We start from the raw sequence: 23,442 nt of genomic DNA, 5'->3' as shown, positions 1-23,442 counted from the left end.
AGGGAAGGAGGAGACAAAAAAGACGCAGTCCTGAGTGTCATCAAAGGCAGTTGATGGTGCCAAGCGAGTATGGAAATTACATGCAGTGCAGATGCCATTTTCAACATCAGACGAATAATGCAGCTATTTAAGAAAAACAAAGATGTGCTTAGAAATTGATCACCCGTGTACGTGCAGTGAAAATGTTCATGGCTTCCAGGGTGTGACAGGGATGGGCAGCATGCTCATTTCCAAACCATTCACATTCTTTTCTCACTGTGATTCTGAAAGAGTAACTGAAGAAGTCAGATTATTTCCCCGCTTTTATAAAACACAAGGGGGAAGAAGTTACTTGAAATTGAGCTTTAGAACACACTCTACATGGGCAGTTAAAGTTTTCAGGTTTATGCCAGCTTTTTTTCTTCGAAGCAGCATTTTAGATTGCTTTGTGAGACAGACAAGGGAATATGAAAGCCAGAAAGTACGCTCAGTTATCTACAGGCCATGATCAATCACAAAGAATTAGTTCATTGTGCTGCGATTTGAGGGAGGAGGAGCGGAGAGAGAGGAAATTGCAAATGCTGATGAGCATGAAAGCACCTTCTCCTCTTTCCTTCTTTCCTCTTCTGAGTTAGATCTGCTCAAGATTAGAGGATGCACAGAGCCACGAATGTTCAGCTTAGAGGCATTGTGCAGATCCACTTTTGGTTTATGCAAGGTGAATACGGTGGTAGTAGGGGCAAATACCAGCTCCCCAGGTTCAAATCTTTCAGAAAAAGGCTCTGTTACCTTTTGTTACTAGCAAAACACACATTGTCAGGAGAGAGGACTTCTCTCTGTAAAAGTATCTTTGCCAAGGGGAAGCCTGGGAGGAGACAGGATTTTTCTTATCTAAAACATGACTTAAAACTGGGAATTTCATGTTTTCGCTGGAACAGCCAGTAGGTTTAAGTGGTTTTTGTTATCAATTACCCCTTTAAAAAAAACCTTATTTTTGTCGTTATTTAAAGGAAAACATTGTTTGAATTTGGCAGTCAAAATAATGTTCCAGAACTTCTAGGGTACTGAGCTCTGGGCATCCTCGTGGTGACTTCAGAATTTATTTCTAGGAGGGCTTTGGGGTGGAGATCTGTTGGAGTAACACCAGCTGGGGGTCTTGGCTTGAACTATGTTTACATGGCAAGCACACTATTGTCACTTAGACTGTACAATTATTTGTAGTGGCTTGGAGAACTGTTAGCCTAAAGCCCCCTAAATCTCCCCCTTGACATCACCTCTGTTCTTGTCCTGACATGCATTTCTCCACGTGGGCACTACTGCATTTTGGAATGGGTCACTCTTCTTTATGCAGGACTGTTGTACTGCAGGACTTTCAACATCCCTGACCCTGCTCACTAATTGCCAGAAAACTGGAGGTGGCCACTGTGACAATCAAAAAAATCACCCCACACTTCCCAATGCCTTGCTCAGATCCCATTAGGTTTATTTCAGTCCTCACATATATACTTTTTTGAGTGCATTTGGGTGAAAAATAAATAAGCATATATATAAACAAAGCGGAGTCACTGGGGAGACAGTGCTGTCTGGAACAGTGGCTCTGTATTTTTTCTCCTCATTTCTATACCAGTCGTGTGCACAATACGTGCCTGTCAGTAATAGCTCTCATTAAAAGAAATTGTTTTCAATTTATTTAGGACAAAGGTGGGGGTGCAGATTGAAAAATTTTTTCCTTAGATTCAGCACCTATAGAGGGTCTCATACTTATCCTGTATCTCTGGTTGAGTGTCCCTGGTGAATTGAAAGTGCACTGGATTACAAAGACAATTTGCCATAAAATAGCTGTTATATGGCCAGGCGTGGTGGCTTACGCCTGTAATCCCAGAACTTTGGGAGGCCAAGGTGGGTGGATCATGAGGTCAGGAGTTTGAGACCAGCCTGACCAAGATGGTGAAACCCCGTCTCTACTAAAAATACAAAAATTAGCCGGGCATGGTGGCGCATGCCTGTAATCCCAGCTACTCAGGAGTCTGAGGCAAGAGAATCGCTTGAACCTGGGAGGCAGAGGTTGCAGTGAGACAAGATTGTGCCACTGCACTCCATCCTGGGCAACAGAAGGAAACTCCATCTCAAAAAAAAAAAAAATCCATTATATTATGCAAGCTGTTTAACACCTTTATACATCAACTACCTCATCCGCAAGATGGGGATAATAACGTGTGCTCTACTTACCTCGTAAAGTTGTGAGGACAAAATTAAAACTGTAAGATTTCTTTGAGGAGCTAAATGCATCATGGATAAGTTGTACAACTCCTATGGAGACAGTATGATGGTTCCTCATAGGACCCAGCAGTCCTGTGAGGAACCATCAGCAATCCAGCAATCCAGCTTCTGGATTTATATCCAAAAGAATCAAAATCAGAGTCTCAAAGAGATATTTGCATACCAATGTTCATAGCAGCATTATTCACAATAGCCAAGAGGTGGGAGCAACCCAAATAACCATCCACAAATGAATGGATAAACAAAATGTGGTATATACATACAATGGAATATTATTCAGTCTTGAAGAGGAACGAGACCCTCTCGCATGCTGCAACATGGGTGAACCTTAAGGACATTATTCTAAGAGAAATAAGCCAGGAACAAAACGGCAAATACCATATGATTCTGCTTATATGAGATACCTAGAGTAGTCAGACTCATAGAAACAGAAAGTAGAAAGGTGGTTACTGGGGACTAGGGGGAGGGGAAAGGAGAGTTACTGTTTTAATGAGTATAGGGTTTTGGTTTTAGAAGATAAAAAAGTTCTAGAGATTTGTTTCACAACAATGTGAATATACTTGATGCTGCTGAACTTTACACCTATCTAAAAAAGGTTAAGATGGTAAATTTTATGCTAAGTGTTTTTTGTTTGTTTGTTTGTTTTACCACAATGAGAAAGAAAGCATGGTAGAAACAGAAGGTATCAGAGGTTCCAAGATGGCCGGACAGGAACAGCTTCAGTCTGCAGCTCCCAGAGTGACAGACACAGAAGATGGGTGATTTCTGCATTTCCAACTGAGGTACAGGGTTCATCTCACTGGGGCTTGTCAGACAGTGGGTGCAGCCCACAGAGCAGGGCGGGGCATTGCCTCACCTGGGAAGTGCAAGGGGACAGGGAATTCCCTTTCCCAGCAAAAGGAAGCCATGACAGATAGTACCTGGAAAATCGGGACACTCCCACCCTAATACTGCACGTTTCCAATGGCCTTAGCAAATGGCACACCAGGAGATAATATCCTGCACCTGGCTTGGAGGGTCCCATGCCCACAGAGCCTTGCTCACTGCGAGGACAGCAGTCGGAGATTGAACTGCAAGGTGGCAGCAAGGCTGGGGAAGGGGCATCTGCCATTGCTGAGGCTTGAGTAGGTAAACAAAGCAGCTGGGAAACTCGAACTGGGTGTAGCCCACCGCAGCTCAAAGAGGCCTACCTACCTCTGTAGACTCCACCTCTGGGGGCAGGGCATAGCTGAACAAAAGGCAGCAGAAACTTCTGCAGACTTAAACGTCCCTGTCTGACAGCTTTGAAGAGAGTAGTGCTTCTCCCAGCATGGAGTTTGAGATCTGAGAACAGACAGACTGCCTCCTCAAGTAGGTCCCTGATCCCCGAGTAGCCTAACTGGGAGACACCTCCCAGTAGGGTCTGACTGACAGCTCATACAGCCAGTTGGCCCTCTGAGATGAAGCTTCCAGAAGAAAGATCAGACAGCAGCATTTGCTGTTCTGCAATATTTGCTGTTCTGCAGCATCCGCTGGTGATATCCAGGAAAACAGGGTCTGGAGTGGACCTCCAGCAAACTGCAACAGACCTGCAGCTCAGGGTCCTGACTGTTGGAAAGAAAACTAACAAACAGAAAGGACATCCACACCAAAACCCCATCTGTACATCACCATCATCAAAGACTAAAGGTAGATAAAACCCCAAAGATGGGGAGAAACCAGAGCAGAAAAGCCAAAAATTCTAAAAATCAGAGTGCCTCTTCTCCTCCAAAGGAATGCAGTTCCTCACCAGCAATGGAACAAAGCTGGATGGAGAATGACTTTGACAAGTTATTCTCCAGTAACTCTATCGGTAATAACAAACTTCTCCGAGCTAAAGGTGGATGTTTGAACCCAATGCAAAGAAGCTAAAAACCTTGAAAAAAGATTAGATGAATGGCTAACTAGAATAAACAGTGTAGAGAAGTCCTTAAATGACCTGATGGAGCTGAAAACCATGGCATGAGAACTATGTGACACATGCACAAGCTTCAGTAGCTGATTTGATCAAGTGGAAGAAAGGGTATCAGTTATTGAAGATCAAATGAATGAAATGAAGCGAGAAGAGAAGTTTAGAGAAAAAAAAGTAAAAAGAAATGAACAAAGCCTCCAAGAATGATGGGACTATGTGAAAAGACCAAAGCTACATCTGATTGGTGTACCTGAAAGTGACAGGGAGAATGGAACCAAGTTGGAAAACACTCTTCAGGATATTAACCAGGAGAACTTCCCCAACCTAGTAGGGCAGGCCAACATTCAAATTCAGGAAATACAGAGAATGCTGCAAAGATACTCCTTGAGAAGAGCAACTCTAAGACACATAATTGTCAGATTCACCAAAGTTGAAATGAAGGAAAAAATGTTACGGGCAGCCAGAGAGAAAGGTCGGGTTACCCATAAAGGGAAGCCCATCAGACTAACAGCAGATCTCTCAGCAGAAATGCTGAAAGCCAGAAGAGAGTGGGGTCCAATATTTAACATTCACAAAGAAAAGAATTTTCAATCCAGAATTTCATATCCATCCAAACTAAGCTTCATAAGTGATGGAGAAATAAAATCCTTTACAGAAAAACAAATGCTGAGAGATTTTGTCACCACCAGGCCTGCCTTACAAGAACTCCTGAGGGAAGTGCTAAACATGGAAAGGAAAACCGGTACCAGCCACTGCAAAAACATGCCAAATTGTAAAGACCATCGATGCTAGGAAGAAACTGCATCAACTAACGAGCAAAATACCAGCTAATATCATAATGACAGGATCAAATTCACACATAACAATATTAACCTTAAATGGAAATGGGCTAATTGCTCCAATTAAAAGACATAGACTGGCAAATTAGGTAAAGAGTCAAGACCCATCAGTGTGCTGTATTCAGGAGATCCATCTCATGTGCAGAGACACACATAGGCTCAAAATAAAGAGATGGAGGAAGATCTACCAAGCAAATGCAAAACAAAAAAAAGCAGGGGTTGCAATCCTATTCTCTGATAAAACAGACTTTAAACCAACAAAGATCAAAAGAGACAAAGAAGGCCATTATATAATGGTAAAGGGATCAATTCAAAAAGAAGAGCTAACTATCCTAAATATATATGCACCCAATACAGGAGGACCCAGATTCATAAAGCAAGTCCTTAGAGACCTACAAAGAGACTTAGACTCCCACACAATAATAATGGGAGACTTTAACACTCCACTTTCAACAGATCAATGAGACAGAAAGTTAACAAGGATATTCAGGAATTGAACTCAGTTCTGCACCGAGCGAACCTAATAGACATTTACAGAACTCTCACAATCTCCTTAAGCTGATAAGCAACTTCAGCAAAGTCTCAGGATACGAAACCAATGTGCAAAAATCATAAGCATTCCTATCCACCAATAACAGACAAACAGAGAGCCAAATCATGAATGAACTCCCATTCACAATTGCTTCAAAGAGAGCAAAATAGCTAGGAATCCAACTTACAAGGGATGTGAAGGATCTCTTCAAGGAGAACTACAAACCACTTCTCAATGAAATAAAAGAGGACACAAACAAATGGAAGAACATTTCATGTTCATGGATAGGAAGAATCAATATTGTGAAAGTGGCCATACTGCCCAAGGTAATTTATAGATTCAGTGCCATCCCCATCAAGCTACCAATGACTTTCTTCACAGAATTGGAAAAAAAGAGCTACTTTAAAGTTCATATGGAACCAAAAAAGAGCCCAGGTTGCCAAGGCAATCCTAAGCAGAAAGAACAAAGCTGGAGGCATCATGCTACCTGACTTCAAACTATACTACAAGGCTACAGTAACCAGAACAGCATGGTACTGGTACCAAAACAGAGATATAGACCAATGGAACAGAATAGAGCCCCTGGAAATAATACCACACATCTACAACCATCTGATCTTTGACAAACCTGACAAAAACAAGAAATAGGGAAAGGATTCCCTGTTTAATAAATGGTGCTGGGAAAACTGGCTAGCCATATGTAGAAAGCTGAAACTGGATCCCTTCTTTACACCTTATCCAAAAATTAATTCAAGATGGGTTGAAGACTTAAATGTTAGACCTAAAACCATAAAAACCCTAGAAGAAAACCTAGGCAATATCATTCAGGTCATAGGCATGGGCAAGGACTTCATGACTAAAACACCAAAAGCAATGGCAACAAAAGCCAAAATTAACAAATGGGGTCTAATTAAACTAAAGAGCTTCTGCACAGCAAAAGAAACTACCATCAGAGTGATCAAGCAACCTACAGAATGGGAGAAAATTTTTACAATCTACCCATCCAACAAAAGGCTAATATCCAGAATCTACAAAGAACTTAAACAAATGTACAAGAAAAAAAATCAAACAGCCCCATTAAAAAGTGAGCAAAAACAGACACTTCTCAAAAGAAAACATTTATGCAGCCAACAGACACATGAAAAAATTCTCATCATCACTCGCCATCAGAGAAATGCAAATCAAAACCACAATGAGATACCATCTCACACCAGTTAGAATGGCGATCATTAAAAAGTCAGGAAACAACAGGTGTTGGAGAGGATGTGGAGAAACAGGAATGCTTTTACACTGTTGGTGGGACTGTAAACTAGTTCAAACATTGTGGAAGACAGTGTGGTGATTCCTGAAGGATCTGGAACTAGAAATACCATTTGACCCAGCCATCCCATTACTGTGCATATACCCAAAGGATTATAAATCATGCTGCTATGAAGACACATGCACATGTATGTTTATTGCAGCAGTATTCACAATAGCAAAGACTTGGAACCAACCCAAATGCCCATCAGTGATAGACTGGATTAAGAAAATGTGGCACATATACACCACGGAATACTATGCAGCCATAAAAAAGGATGAATTAATGTCCTTTATAGGGACATGGATGAAGCTTGAAACCATCATTCTGAGCAAATGATCGCAAGGACAGAAAACCAAACACCACATGTTCTCACTCATAGGTGGGAATTGAACAATGAGAACACTTGGACAAAGGGTGGGGAACATCATACACTGGGGCCTGTCATGGGGTCGGGGAGGGAGGAGGGATAGCATTAGGAGATATACCTAATGTAAATGATGAGTTAACGGGTGCAGCACACCAACATGGCACATGTATCCATATGTAACAAACCTGCACATTGTGCTCATGTACCCTAGAACTTAAAGTATATATATATATAAAAAGAAACAGATGGTATCGTTATCAAGTATAACTCAGAGGTTGGGAGAACAACAGGAGCATCTGCACATTTCCCAATGTAGGCAGATTATATCAGTAGGTCCACTGCCCTGAGTTCCCCAAGGGCACTTTTACAGAGGAACACATAAAGTAATAAAGCAGGGAAGTAATTAATTTAGAAAAGTATTTCTTAAAGTGGGAAATATACTAGCATTCCCTAAGGAATTTTAAAAAATACACAGGTCAGTGTTCTTGGCTGCAAATAACAAAAGCTACTCTGGTTAGCCATGTTAGTCAGGATTCTCCAGAAAGACAGAACCAGTGGGATATGTCTACATGTAGAAAGATATTTATTTGAAGGAATTGGCTCATGTGATTATGGAGGCTGGCAAGATCAAAATCTGCAGAGGCGGCCTGTAGGCTGGAGACCCTGGGAAGAGTCAATGCGGACGTTCAAGTCCAACAGCCATCAGGCTGAAGAACCAGGAAAGAGCTAATGCATTGTAACCTGCACAGACCTAGGTGGACTGAACAAAGAGGGGCAAACATGGGAATAAAAGACAGGAGACAAAAGAGTTATTTGGAAGAAGAGGTCAGGGGGCACCTTGCCTCTAGTGGACAAGGGCCCCAAACTTTACATGGCCCTCCATATTTATTAGGCAAAAGACATATGAGAAGGGGAGTGGAAGAAGGGATCAGCTGCTCAGTGCAGAGCAGGCTTGCAAGACTGTATTCCTCGAACAACAGGCTCTAGATATCACAGTAGATAGCCTCAGTGCCAGGGAGTGATTGCCTCCAGCAAACTTTCTGGTGGCAGGAGCAGTCGTGAGTTTGCTCACATCCTGCATTCATGATAAACAGTTTGCTGTTTGGTCATATAGCCTCCAGTGGAATGCTCAGTTAGTCACATCCCACGGGCCTTTGGCTCCCTGCATATCCCCCTTTCTGTTTATGAATTAATTGAAAGAATGTAAGGCCAGGCTGGGCAGCTCTCATTCTCTAATTGGCAGTCCATCCTATTTTACAGACTATAAACAGAACACAGAGACAAAACAACATTATTCTGAGAACCACATAAAAGATGTAAATGTGCCTCAGATAGGTCCAAGGGTTGAGGCTCTCCAGGCCTTGCTGGAATTCAGTCCAGTCTTCTAAAGAAGGCTGAAACTCTTGAGTTTGTTTATTTAAATCAAGAATTTTGTTTTGTAATTCACTAATATCAAAGGTGATGTTGGATGTGAAAGTTCCCTGCAAACAGGCTTTCACAGGGTCCCACAGATACTCACTTCAGTTATGTTCTAAGTTGGTTACACAAATATGAATGTGATTAAAACGACAATGCAATTGCCCCTGCAATTGCAAGCTTTGTATTTGTTCCCTAACCATAGAACTGTGGATTTTAACATTGCCACTTCAGTTTGTAACTCAGTGTTAATTTTATTCTGAAGTAGCCACGCTTGGTCGGCTGGGCACATCCAGTTCTCCACGTACTGAGCTGTTTGAACAGAACTATGCAAAGCTATAGAAGATATCACAACAGAAGTTATTAGTGTGACCAAGGAAACAATAGCAAAAATTATCATGCCTAAGGCTCTACAGACACAATGAGTAAGCTGAGTTAGAAGAAGTTTTACAAAATGCAAAGCCAGTGTGGCAGCCCAAGATTCAGACAGATTAACAGGGATGCCACCTAAAATCATCAAAGTAGAGATCTTATGTGTCTGCAATGTGCTAATATTAATGCAGTGATATGACTGGCAAGATGTGCAGATCAATTGGGTATTGTTTACCTGGAGCTGGTCCTTCTTAGCTGTTAAAAAGACATAAGGATTAAAAACACAAACTGTAAATTGAGTGGTGATATTCTTTACAAATGTAACATTAGAACTGTGTCGTGACTCCGGTCGGCCTTCTCTCTGTCTTTGCACTCAGGGTCAGCTGACTCATGGCTCATACCAGAGGGACCAGGCCCATGGTTGGCCACCCTGGGTTCCTCCAGTCTCCGGATCCATGGTTGCATGCAGCTTGAGGGCATCCACACAGTTTGTCTCCTGTAAAAACACAAGCATACCCTCTTCCCCATGTCAGTAAATCCACCGGACCTTTCCATTGTCCTTCTTCTGGGGATTTCCATAACACTTTTGGATAAACTTTCCTCTTTTCCTCTAATATTTGCCAGTGTCTTTCTGCTGGAGTCTTACCATACATACCAGGAGTCCAAAAATTTAAAGTAAATAAGGCTAAATGTAGTTTCGATTGAGGTGGTAGTTGGCTTCCTATACCCCCTTTTTGTTTTTTCAACATGCATTGTAATGTTTATTGTGCCCGTTCTATAATGCCTCATCCTCTAGGATTACAAGGAATTCCTGTTTTATGGGTTATAGCCCAAAGTTGTAAGAAATTTTGAAAAGCATGACTAGTACAAGCTGGTCCCTTGTCAGTTAATAATTGTTTAGGTATTCCCATATAAGCAAATGATGACAGACAATGTTACCCTATGTGACCAGCTGTCTTACCTGTTTGGCATGTAGCATGCAGCATATGAGAATAAGTGAAACAAATTAGTGTACAAAAAAGTACACTAGACCCAGAACTGTGTCTAGTGTCTCAAAAGTACACTAGAACTGGGTCTAGTGTACTTTTAACTGTAGCAGTTTCTATGCGACTGTCTACATTTACAACATAAGCTGAATCACAGCCAATGTTGATAGGATCTGAAGCTGTGAGCTGTAAAACCTGAATGACAGCAATTAGCTCTGAGCACTGAGCTGAAGCACCAGAGGTATCTAACTTCTCCTGTGTTAGGGGCCATTGATCCACCCGCACAGGTTTGTCACTAAGCCATTCTAATAGTAAGGCAGTGGGTGGAGGAGAAATATCAATGACTCCCATCAGAAATCCTGACATCCTAGCCCTTTTCTATCTGTTTTTCCAGCTACTGATATCGGGTTAGGATTTCTCTGAAGAAATTTTCCTAAACCTTTTCCCTTCTGATATCTCATGTTCTTCAACATTTTAAATCCTGGGTTATCGAAGTTTTCATTTGTAAGTCTGATATCCCATGCTGCAAGTAAGTCTCGACCCCATAAGTTGATGGCTGTATTTGCAACATAAGGCTGAAAAGTACATGACTGTCCATCTGGACCAAGACAAGATAAAATCTCAGCACTCTGTTGAACACTTTGGGCTGTTCCTACTCCCACTAGGGACGTAGAAGCTAATTGCAAGGGCCAGGATGGGGGCCAATTATCTTTAGATATTACTGATACATCAGCTCCCATATCCATAAGCCCATAAAGTGTCTTTCCCTTAATTTGTACTACACAGGTGGGTCTATTAGAGGCTATGGGTTGGGATAGATAGATTTCACTTGTAGTTGTGCTCCCAAGCCCTTTACTTCCTCATTTCTCCTTTCATGGAGAAGGGTGTAATTTGCAAGAAATAAGCAATACTTAAGCAATATATTCTCCCAGTTCAAAAACCTAAAGATTCTGTGACATGAAAACCATTTGAATTTCTCCTTCACAATCGGAGTCAGTCACTCCTGGGACTACGGCAATGCCTTGCAAGTTAAGGTGGCTTTTGCCTAAAATTAGTCCCATATATCCTGCTGGTAAAGGTCCCCAAATGCCAGTAGGAAATTTGGTAGGTTTGTCTCCAGCAACTAATGTGATTCTCTGGCGGGTAGATCTAATGCTGCACTTCCTGGTGTTCCTGGGGTGAGGGAATCAATGTGCCTCCGGGAACTCATCCCTGAAACGGGGTTGAGGTCTGGACTGGGAATGCCCTCATTGTTTGTGGGGCCCGGGTCCAGGCCCCCATCTCGTTGCTCAGCAGGGGGGTGCCATTTTGATGAGTTTTGAGCAGCGCTGATTAGCCCAGTGATTTCCTTTGTTACAGCGAGGACAAAGTCCTGGCGTTTTTTCCGCTGGGTGGGGCACTGCACTGTAAGGTCCTTTATGTCATGAGATCTGGTGGCATTCCTTTTTAAAATGTCCAGTTTTTCCACAATTAGAACATTTTCCCATTTTAGTATTTGACCCTTGACTCCTTTTAGATTTGTCAACTGCTAAATTAGCCATTGCTTACGCTAACATTGCGGAGCCATGAAGCTCAGTTCCTACAACCTGACAAGCTCTGAGAAAATTTCCTAAGTTCTTTGTACACTCATGGGTGCCAGTGCACGTTTACAGTACGCGTTTGCATTCTCAAAAGCTAGAGTTAAGGTTAGCATTTCTGCAGCCATGGTATGAAGAATCTGACACTTCACTGCCTCTTGTAATTTTGTAAGAAATTGCTTATAGGGTTCCTGTGACCCTTGTATGATATGTAAAAAGGATTGTACTGGGACTCCCTCTTCAGGAATTGTGGCCCAGGTGCGTTTAGCGGCCTGTGCACACTGCTGATAAGCAGCGTCTGGGAGTGCCGTTTGACGTTCCAGGTCTGAATTGGGGCCATTACCTAACAGCATATCCTCTGTAATGTCTGTGTGTCCAGAAACATAGTTCTGTTTAGCCTGGCATGCACACATTTCTTGCCGATTTAAATTCCATGTCAGATATGCACTAGCGGACAAGCAAGTTCGTGCCAGGTGTCTCACATCAAAGGGTAAAAGATACATAGAACCAAACACAGATTCTAGCAATCCTAAGGTGAATGGGTTCTGTATGCCGTATTTACCACACTCGCTTTTAATTCCTTTAACAACTTAAACTCTAGTGGAGTGTGTTCATGAATAACCCGCTGTGGGTTGTTTGGATCAGGCCTTACCAAAATAGGAAAAGTGCAAGGTCCTAAGGGCTCTCCAGCTATGGCAGCAGAGTGCAAATTTCTTTGTATTGGGGTCTCTATTTCTGCCACTGAAGGGGGCAGTACAGATGTTTCTGCAACTGGAGGAGGTGGTATAGGCCAATTTTTATCCTCCCTCTCCTGTTTTTTATTTTTAATTGGAGCTGTGGGTGGGACAACAGATCCTTTCAGATTTTTAGATTTACCCTGCTGTCCCGCAGAGTAATAAGGAGATAACGACAGAAGCACAGTATGAACTAAACTCCAAGTGTACGAACTTTCTTCCAAGTGAAGAAAACAGAAGAATCAACTTTAAGACCTTTTTGATGACCCTGTTTTGATCCTTCTGCTGCTCTATCCCACTTTTCCACATCAAGAGTGCCTACCTGTGGAAACCATGGGTTATGTGTAATAACCTTTTGTGGCTTCTGCAGGAGGTTAGTTAGTGTCTGTGAATTAATCTGAGCTCCAGACCATCTCAGCAGAACTTTAAGCAACTGCACATAATGTTCTTCTTCAATAGACAAATTCTTCCCCTTGTTACCCTGATTCAGAAAACTTCCCATTCCCAGTACTTCTTCTTTTTTTTATTATTTTTTATTTTTTTATTATACTTTAAGTTCTAGGGTACATGTGCATGACGTTTATATCATGTATAACTCCCCAATGCAATCCCTCCCTCCTCCCCCCTCCCCATCATAGGCCCCAGTGTGTGATGTTCCCCTTCCCGAGTCCAAGTGATCTCATTGTTCAGTTCCCACCTATGAGTGAGAACATGCGGTGTTTGGTTTCTCTTCTTGTGATAGTTTGCTAAGAATGATGGTTTCCAGCTGCATCCATGTCCCTACAAAGGATGCAAACTCATCCTTTTTGATGGCTGCATAGTATTCCATAGTGTATATGTGCCACATTTTCTTAATCCAGTCTGTCACAGATGGACATTTGGGTTGATTCCAAGTCTTTGCTATTGTGAATAGTGCCGCAATAAACATACGTGTGCATGTGTCTTTGTAGTAGAGTAATTTATAATCCTTTGGGTATATCCCCAGTAGTGGGATGGCTGGGTCATATGGTACATCTAGTTCTAGATCCTTGAGGAATCGCCATACTGTTTTCCATAATGGTTGAACTAGTTTAAATCCCACCAACAGTGTAAAAGTGTTCCTATTTCTCCACATCCTCTCCAACACCTGTTGTTTCCTGACTTCTTAATGATTGCCATTCTAACTGGTGTGAGATGGTATCTCATTGTGGTTTTGATTTGCATTTCTCTGATGGCGAGTGATGATGAGCATTTTTTCATGTGTCTGTTGGCTGTATGGATGTCTTCTTTTGAGAAATGTCTGTTCATATCCTTTCCCCACTTTTTGATGGGATTGTTTGTTTTTTTCTTGTAAATTTGTTTGAGTTCTTTGTAGATTCTGGATATTAGCCCTTTATCAGATGAGTAGGTTGCAAAAATTTTCTCCCATTCTGTAGGTTGCCTGTTCACTCTGATGGTAGTTTCTTTTGCTGTGCAAAAGCTCTTTAGTTTAATTAGATCCCATGTGTCAATTTTTGCTTTTGCTGCCGTTGCTTTTGGTGTTTTAGACATGAAGTCCTTGCCCATGCCTATGTCCTGAATGGTACTACCTAGATTTTCTTCTAGGGTTTTTATGGTATTAGGTCTAACATTTAAGTCTCTAATCCATCTTGAATTAATCTTCGTATAAGGGGTAAGGAAAGGATCCAGTTTCAGCTTTCTACTTATGGCTAGCCAATTTTCCCAGCACCATTTATTAAATAGGGAATCCTTTCCCCATTTCTTGTTTCTCTCAGGTTTGTCAAAGATCAGATGGCTGTAGATGTGTGGTATTATTTCTGAGGACTCTGTTCTGTTCCATTGGTCTATATCTCTGTTGTGGTACCAGTACCACGCTGTTTTGGTTACTGTAGCCTTGTAGTATAGTTTGAAGTCAGGTAGCGTGACGCCTCCAGCTTTGTCCTTTTGACTTAGGATTGTCTTGGCAATGCGGGCTCTTTTTTGGTTCCATATGAACTTTAAAGCCATTTTTTCCAATTCTGTGAAGAAAGTCATTGGTAGCTTGATGGGGATGGCATTGAATCTATAAATAACCTTGGGCAGTATGGCCATTTTCACGATATTGATTCTTCCTATCCATGAGCATGGTATGTTCTTCCCTTTGTTTGTGTCCTCTTTGATTTCACTGAGCAGTGGTTTGTAGTTCTCCTTGAAGAAGTCCTTTACATCCCTTGTAAGCTGGATTCCTAGGTATTTTATTCTCTTTGAAGCAATTGTGAATGGAAGTTGATTCCTGATTTGGCTCTCTGCTTGTCTGTTACTGGTGTATAAGAATGCCTGTGATTTTTGCACATTAATTGTGTATCCTGAGACTTTGCTGAAGTTGCTTACCAGCTTAAGGAGATTTTGGGCTGAGACGATGGGGTTTTCTAAATATACAATCATGTCATCTGCAAACAGGGACAATTTGACTTCTTCTTTTCCTAACTGGATACCCTTGATTTCTTTCTCTTGCCTGATTGCCCTAGCCAGAACTTCCAACACGATGTTGAATAGGAGTGGTGAGAGAGGGCATCCCTGTCTTGTGCCAGTTTTCAAAGGGAATTTTTCCAGTTTTTGCCCATTCAGTATGATATTAGCTGTGGGTTTGTCATAAATAGCTCTTATTATTTTGAGGTACGTTCCATCAATACCGAATTTATTGAGCGTTTTTAGCATAAAGGGCTGTTGAATTTTGTCAAAAGCCTTTTCTGCATCTATTGAGATAATCATGTGGTTCTTGTCTTTGGTTCTGTTTATATGCTGGATTACGTTGATTGATTTGCGAATGTTGAACCAGCCTTGCATCCCAGGGATGAAGCCCACTTGATCATGGTGGATAAGCTTTTTGATGTGCTGCTGAATCCGGTTTGCCAGTATTTTATTGAGAATTTTTGCATCGATGTTCATCAGGGATATTGGTCTAAAATTCTCTTTTTTTGTTGTGTCTCTGCCAGGCTTTGGTATCAGGATGATGTTGGCCTCATAAAAAGAGTTAGGGAGGATTCCCTCTTTTTCTATTGATTGGAATAGTTTCAGAAGGAATGGTACCAGCTCCTCCTTGTACCTCTGGTAGAATTCAGCTGTGAATCCATCTGGTCCTGGACGTTTTTTGGTGGCTAGGCTATTAATTGTTGCCTCAATTTCAGAGCCTGCTATTGGTCTATTCAGGGATTCAACTTCTTCCTGGTTTAGTCTTGGGAGAGTGTAAGTGTCCAGGAAATTATCCATTTCTTCTAGATTTTCTAGTTGATTTGCATAGAGGCATTTATAGTATTCTCTGATGGTTGTTTGTATTTCTGTGGGGTCGGTGGTGATATCCCCTTTATCATTTTTTATTGCGTCTATTTGATTCCTCTCTCTTTCCTTCTTTATTAGCCTAGCTAGCAGTCTGTCAATTTTGTTGATCTTTTCAAAAAACCAACTCCTGGATTCATTGATTTTTTGGAGGGTTTTTTGTGTCTCTATCTCCTTCAGTTCTGCTCTGATCTTAGTGATTTCTTGCCTTCTGCTAGCTTTTGAATGTGTTTGCTCTTGCCTCTCTAGTTCTTTTAATTGTGATGTTAGAGTGTCAATTTTAGATCTCTCCTGCTTTCTCTTGTGGGCATTTAGTGCTATAAATTTCCCTCTACACACTGCTTTAAATGTGTCCCATAGATTCTGGTATGTTGTATCTTTGTTCTCATTGGTTTCAAAGAACATCTTTATTTCTGCTTTCATTTCGTTATGTACCCAGTAGTCATTCAGGAGCAGGTTGTTCAGTTTCCATGTAGTTGAGCGGTTTGGATTGAGTTTCTTAGTCCTGAGTTCTAGTTTGATTGCACTGTGGTCTGAGAGACAGTTTGTTATAATTTCTGTTCTTGTACATTTGCTGAGGAGTGCTTTACTTCCAATTATGTGGTCAATTTTGGAATAAGTGCGATGTGGTGCTGAGAAGAATGTATATTCTGTTGATTTGGGGTGGAGAGTTCTATAGATGTCTATTAGGTCCGCTTGGTGCAGAGCTGAGTTCAATTCCTGGATATCCTTGTTAACTTTCTGTCTCGTTGATGTGTCTAATGTTGACAGTGGAGTGTTGAAGTCTCCCATTATTATTGTATGGGAGTCTAAGTCTCTTTGTAGGTCTCTAAGGACTTGCTTTATGAATCTGGGTGCTCCTGTATTGGATGCATATATATTTAGGAGAGTTAGCTCTTCCTGTTGAATTGATCCCTTTACCATTATGTAATGGCCTTCTTGTCTCTTTTGATCTTTGATGGTTTAAAGTCTGTTTTATCAGAGACTAGGATTGCAACCCCTGCTTTTTTTTGTTCTCCATTTGCTTGGTAGATCTTCCTCCATCCCTTTATTTTGAGCCTATGTATGTCTCTGCATGTGAGATGGGTCTCCTGAATACAGCAGACTGATGGGTCTTGACTCTTTATCCAGTTTGCCAGTCTGTGTCTTTTAATCGGAGCATTTAGTCCATTTACATTTAAGGTTAATATTGTTATGTGTGAACTTGATCCTGTCATTATGATATTAACTGGTTATTTTGCTCGTTAGTTGATGCAGTTTCTTCCTAGCCTCGATGGTCTTTACATTTTGGCATGTTTTTGCAATGGCTGGTACTGGTTGTTCCTTTCCATGTTTAGGGCTTCCTTCAGGGTCTCTTGTAAGGCCGGCCTGGTGGTGACAAAATCTCTAAGCATTTGCTTATGTGTAAAGGATTTTATTTCTCCTTCACTGATGAAACTTAGTTTGGCTGGATATGAAATTCTGGGTTGAAAATTCTTTTCTTTAAGAACGTTGAATATTGGCCCCCACTCTCTTCTGGCTTGTAGAGTTTCTGCCGAGAGGTCTGCTGTTATTCTGATGGGCTTCCCTTTGTGGGTAACCCGACCTTTCTCTCTGGCTGCCCTTAACATTTTTTCCTTCATTTCAACTTTGGTGAATCTGGCAATTATGTGTCTTGGAGTTGCTCTTCTGGAGGAGTATCTTTGTGGCGTTCTCTGTATTTCCTGAATTTGAATGTTGGCCTGCCCTACTAGGTTGGGGAAGTTCTCCTGGATGATATCCTGAAGAGTGTTTTCCAACTTGGTTCCATTTTCCTCCTCACTTTCAGGCACCCCAATCAGACGTAGATTTGGTCTTTTTACATAATCCCATACTTCTTGCAGGCTTTGTTCATTTCTTTTTCTTCTTTTTTCTTTTGGTTTCTCTTCTTGCTTCATTTCATTCATTTGATCCTCAATCGCTGATACTCTTTCTTCCAGTTGATCGAGTCGGTTACTGAAGCTTGTGCATTTGTCACGTATTTCTCGTGTCATGGTTTTCATCTCTGTCATTTCGTTTATGATCTTCTCTGCATTAATTAGTCTAGCTGTCAATTTTTCCACTTTTTTTTCAAGATTTTTAGTTTCTTTGTGCTGGGTACGTAATTCCTCCTTTAGCTCTGAGAGGTTTGATGGACTGAAGCCTTCTTCTCTCATCTCGTCAAAGTCATTCTCTGACCAGCTTTGATCCGTTGCTGGCGATGGGCTGCGCTCCTTTGCAGGGGGAGATGCGCTCTTATTTTTTGAATTTCCAGCTTTTCTGCCCTGCTTCTTCCCCATCTTTGTGGTTTTATCTGTCTCTGGTCTTTGATGATGGTGATGTACTGATGGGGTTTTGGTATAGGTGTCCTTCCTGTTTGATAGTTTTCCATCTGACAGTCAGAAGGACTGTCTGTTGGTCTGTTGGAGATTGCTTGAGGTCCACTCCAGACCCTGTTTGCCTGGGTATCAGCAGCAGAGGTTGCCGAAGATAGAATATTGCTGAACAGTGAGTGTACCTGTCTGATTCTTTCTTTGGAAGTTTCCTCTCAGGGGTGACTCCACCCTGTGAGGTGTGGGGTGTCAGACTGCCCCTAGTGGGCGATGTCTCCCAGCTAAGCTACTCAGGGGTCAGGGACCCACCTGAGCAGGCAGTCTGTCCGTTCTCGGATCTCAACCTCCGCGTTAGGCGATCCACGGCTCTCCCCAAAGCTGTCAGACAGAGTCGTTCGCGTCTGCACCGGCCCCCGCTCTTTCCCCTATTGGACTGCAGCTGTGCGCTGTCCGCAGAGGTAGAGTCTACAGAGACAAGCAGGCTTCCTTGAGCTGCTGTGAGCTCCACCCAGTTCGAGCTTCCCAGCGGCTTTGTTTACCTACTTAAGCCTCAGCAATGGCGGGCGCCCCTCCCCCAGCCTCGCTGCTGCCTTGCGGATCGATTGCCGCAGACGGCTGTGTTAGCAGTGAGGGAGGCTCCGTGGGCGTGGGACCCTCCCGCCAGGTGTGGGATATATTCTCCTGGTGTGCCTGTTTCCTTAAAGCGCAGTATTGGGGTGGGAGTTACCCGATTTTCCAGGTGTTGTGTGTCTCAGTTCCCCTGGCTAGGAAAAGGGATTCCCTTCCCCCTTGTGCTTCCAGGTGAGGCGATGCCTCGCCCTGCTTCAGCTCACGCTGGTCAGGCTGCAGCAGCTGACCAGCACCGATTGTCCGGCACTCCCTAGAGAGATGACCCCAGTACCTCAGTTGAAAATGCAGAAATCACCGGTCTTCTGTGTCGCTCACGCTGGGAGTTGGAGACTGGAGCTGTTCTTATTCGGCCATCTTGCTCCCCCCAGTACTTCTTTAAAGCACTGTTCCCAGTACCTCTTTAGGGCACTGACCTTTTATCGGCTGCTGGCAGACTCATCCCGGGGTCTCCGTTCGCTTGTCAATTTCAGTTCCTCTGCTCCAGCAGACCTTCTTCATTCACATCCTCGTAGTCCCGTATTCAGATGCCACTTGTTGGGTGTCCTTGGAGTCCCTGTTCTGGGTCACCACTTGTAACCTGCACAGACCTAAGTGGACTGAACAAAGGGGACTAAATGTGGGAATAAAAGACAGGAGACAAAAGAGTATATTTGGAAGAAGGGGTCAGGGGGCACCTTGCCTCTAGTGGACAAGGGCCCCGAGCTTTACACAGCCCTCCGTATTTATTAGGCAAAAGAGATAGTGCGAAGGTGGGTAGAAGAAGGGGTCAGGGACTCAGTCCAGGGTAGGCTTGCAGGACTGTATTCCTCGAACAATAGGCTCTAGATATCACAGTAGATAACCTCAGCACCAGGGAGTGATTGCCTCTAGCAAACCTTCTTTTGGCAGGAGCAGTCGTGAGTTTGCTCACATCCTGCATTCATGATAAACAGTTTGCTGTTTGATCATATAGCCTCCAGTGGAATGGCGAGTTGGTCACATCCCATGGGCCTTTGGCTCCCTGCAATGCATCAATTCAAGTCCAAAGGTTTCTGCTGTAAAACTTCCTCTTGCCTGCGAGAAGCCAGACTCTTATTCTCTTCGTGCCTTCGATTAACTGGAGGAGGCCCACCACATTATGGAAAGCAATCTGCTTTACTCAAAGTTCACCAATTTAAACGTAAACCTCATCCAGAACCCTCACGGAAACATCCAGAGTCATGTTTGACCAAATATCTAGGCACTGTGGTCCAGCCAAGTTGACCCATAAAATTAAACTTCACATTAGCTTAAGCAGAAAAGAAATTCACTGGAAGTGTGTTAGGGACCTCCCCTGACCCCTAGGAAAACTGAAGAACCTGGTTGGAAATGGAATGGGAACTGACATAGCCTAGGGAGTCAGTCCCTCCAACTCATGCCTAACTAGCAAGACTACCACTGCCACAGCCACAGTCCCTGCTGCACTGCCAATGTCACCACATGCCTCTGAATCCTGAACTCTTTCTGTGTCATTTGCCTCAAATCCAAAGTCCCGGGTAGGAGCATCCAGTTGGCTGAGCCTAGTCCATGTACTGCAGCTACTAGGGGACAAGATGGTGAGTGTGTGACATTTTTAGCATTGTGGTTGGAGGCTGGCCCTACTTCCCACCAAGACACACAATGGGGAGGTTCCTAAGCAGAGGAAGGGGACTCAGCTGTTGGACAGTTGAAGAAATTATGAAGGTCTACTCTATATATTTGCACTCCTGACCTAACCGAATGTAAGAGCTGGAAGGCAGATATGTAATTTCAAAAATCTCCCCCAGATGATTCTAAATGACTTCCCTTCCATCTCCGCTCCCATCATTGTGTGTCTTGCTGTTTTAGAAACAATGATTTGTAATAATTGTTCTCTTCCATTTTCTTATATCTAGATAACTGTGAAACAATCATCAGGGGATCTGGCTAACAATGTGAGAAGCTGCCTGATTCTGGCTACACCTTCTGACCTCACTCTGGCGTGGACTTGAAGAGGGTGCTCTTGGATCCAAGAACTTGAGACCAACTCTAACTATCTTAATCTATTTATTGAGAGTGTATCAGAGCTTGCAGAACCAACCCAATGTGTGGGTTTGGGTGTGGACAGCAAACACAGTAGTCCAGAAGGCTGGAAAGCTGGTCTTTCAGCTGGAATAGGTGGGTTTGGACATCACCTCTGCATTGCTGGACTGTGGTATGGTCTCACGTCACAAGAAGATTTAAGCCACCTTATTAACTTAATAAAGATTTAAAGATGATAAGCCTGTCCACATCATTTGCCTATGCCTTAATTCCTTTGGGTGGCAAGAGAAGACATCTGGCCTGAGGCTTTTCCCGTAAGTTTACACCAAGGGAGAAATCCCCCCAAATAGGAAGGGAAGCCAGATGCTGTACAATAAAAACCAAACCCAAACAAAATAACATAAGACACACACTTACACAGAAACCTCCATGACCTCTCCTCCAGTAAACAAAACAATGAGTGATCCTGTTTCTGTTTTGCATGGGCAGCCCCTACATTGAGCTGTTTTACCACCTATCTCTAAAATGTAGAGTCTAAACCATCTGACTCTGTTTCTCCTACTGGTTCCCATTCTTCCTTCTCTCCTATGGTTACCATTAATGCTTTTACCAAATATTTCCATTTCTACCCCTGTGTGGGTGTGTGAGTGGATTATACCTTCTTATCCCCTGGAGACTGAGTGTGGACGTATGTTTTGGCCAATAAAAGGTGAATGGAAGTGGCTTCTATGTGTGGAAGCTTTAAGAGCCTGTGCCTGATTTGCCACACTCTTTTCTCCCTGACAATGATCGCTGTAATCTCGGAAGCACACTTTGAGATGGAGCCTCCATCAGCCTGGAGCCTGGAGGGATTATGGTGAGCGAAGGCACCAGTCAACATTCGTACACATGAACCAGGACAAGAAATAAACCTTTATGGCCCCTAAAATTTTAGGCCTTTTTGTTACTGCAACAAAGATTAGACCACTCTAACTGATCGAGCTAATCTGTCCCTTCCTGCCACCTCCCTTGGACTTTCTCAAGATCTTGCATCTCTGCCCCTCAAACTGCTATCCTTCTTATAGCTTCAGCTTTTACCTCCACATACTAGGGTTCAGCTTCGTGTCCTGCCTCAGACTGCCACTTCTAATTTCCATTTGGATACCATTATATTTTCAAAATGTACACAGTGGAACCCCTCCCAGAGTTAATTCTTTGTGCAACTTCTCTCTCTTTTTACTATGTCACTATCAATTTTCCAACCCCTGAATTCTAAATCTGAGAGATCTTTGACTCACTCTCTGCCTTCACTACCCCACCCCCCCCAATCAATTACCAAATCCTCTTTTATTCTCATTTTTGAGGTCTTTTGAATTTGTCCTTAGTGCTACCAGTGCTCTTACCTCCCAGGCTCCTTACAGCTAAGGAAAAGGCACAGGCCTCAATCCACTGTATTTGTTTATTACAGGGCATTCCATAACCAAATACCACAGACTGGCTGGCTTAAACAATACGAATCTATTTTCTCACAGTTCTGGAGGTTGTAAGTCCAAGATCAGTGTGCCAGCAGAGCTGATTTCTCTGAGGCCTCTCTGCTTGGCTTGTAGATGGCCACCTTCCTGCTGTGTCTTCACATGGCCTTTTCTCTGTGCACAGCCACTCCTGGTATCTCTTCCTCTTCTTAGGACACCAGTCATATTGGATTAGGGCCCCACCCTTATGGCCCTATTTAACTTTAATTATCTCTTTAAAGGCTCTATCTCCAAATACAGTTCACACTGGTGGTTAAGGCTTCAGCATATGAATTTTGGGAGGACAAAATTCAGCCCATAACATGGTACCAATCAGCCATGCTGGGGCCAGGTTTAGACTCAGGAGCTGGTGAGGAAAGGACACCATGCCAGCAATGACGGCAGAGGCCAAGGTCACATTGCTCCTGGTTTGGAAGTCACAATGTGGTTGGCAGTAGTGGAGACTGGTGTAAATTTGAGTTCCAGGCTCAAAAGTTACTCAGAAGTGGTGCAAAAACGGCAATGCCAGCTGACATGCCTGGTGGTTGGTAGTAGCAGTTGTGATGATCTTATCAGACCAGTTCTGCAAGGAAGTGGGCACTATTTCTAGAAATTTGGCTTTAAGAGTATTCTCCAGTCTTCTTAACAATTTTATTTGACCCTATATCATGTGATGCTTATGATATATGAGAAAAATAATATCATTCTTGTAACTTACTTGGTATTAATAATTAGTTATTCAATATGACTCATGTCATGAATATGTCTACAGCACATTTTTAAATAAATATATTTTTATATCTTGAAATCATAGCAGTTCAGATACTTTCAAGAACAAGAAAATATGTTTGTGAGTGGGGTCATCTAAGTGTTAGAAATGACTTGAGCAAGTTGCAGAGCCTGGGTCTCCCATATTCTTTAAATACACTCCCTTTCTACCTAATCATTTAGAGATGACTTTGCTTAAAATGAAAAGGACTGATGCCTAGATTATGACAACAGGGTCCCAACCTGGTGCCTATACTGCAATTTATCTTTTTTTTTTTTTTTTTTGAGACGGAGTCTCGCTCTGTCGCCCAGGCTGGAGTGCAGTGGCCGGATCTCAGCTCACTGCAAGCTCCGCCTCCCGGGTTTACGCCATTCTCCTGCCTCAGCCTCCCAAGTAGCTGGGACTACTAGCGCCCGCCACCTCGCCCGGCTAGTTTTTTGTATTTTTTAGTAGAGACGGGGTTTCACCGTGTTAGCCAGGATGGTCTCGATCTCCTGACCTCGTGATCCGCCCATCTCAGCCTCCCAAAGTGTTGGGATTACAGGCTTGAGCCACTGCGCCCAGCCACTACAATTTATCTTAAAAACCATTGTCA

The 23,442-nt window shown here is 42.8% G+C and overlaps 1 long non-coding RNA gene across 1 annotated transcript; it reads left to right on the top strand.

The window, feature by feature from the left end:
- Window positions 1-2,782: 2,782 nt before the first annotated feature.
- On the top strand, window positions 2,783-20,834 carry LOC117095419. The gene is made up of 2 exons (XR_004441970.1): window positions 2,783-3,041; window positions 20,462-20,834. It is a non-coding gene; the product is annotated as an uncharacterized LOC117095419 (long non-coding RNA).
- Window positions 20,835-23,442: the final 2,608 nt, after the last annotated feature.

Source organism: Trachypithecus francoisi, unplaced genomic scaffold (assembly GCF_009764315.1).
Source record: "Trachypithecus francoisi isolate TF-2019V2 unplaced genomic scaffold, Tfra_2.0 Lachesis_group13, whole genome shotgun sequence".
Taxonomy (NCBI): Eukaryota; Metazoa; Chordata; class Mammalia; order Primates; family Cercopithecidae; genus Trachypithecus; species Trachypithecus francoisi.
Note: the sequence above shows the minus strand (reverse complement) of the source record. Positions and strands in the feature narration are given on the sequence as shown.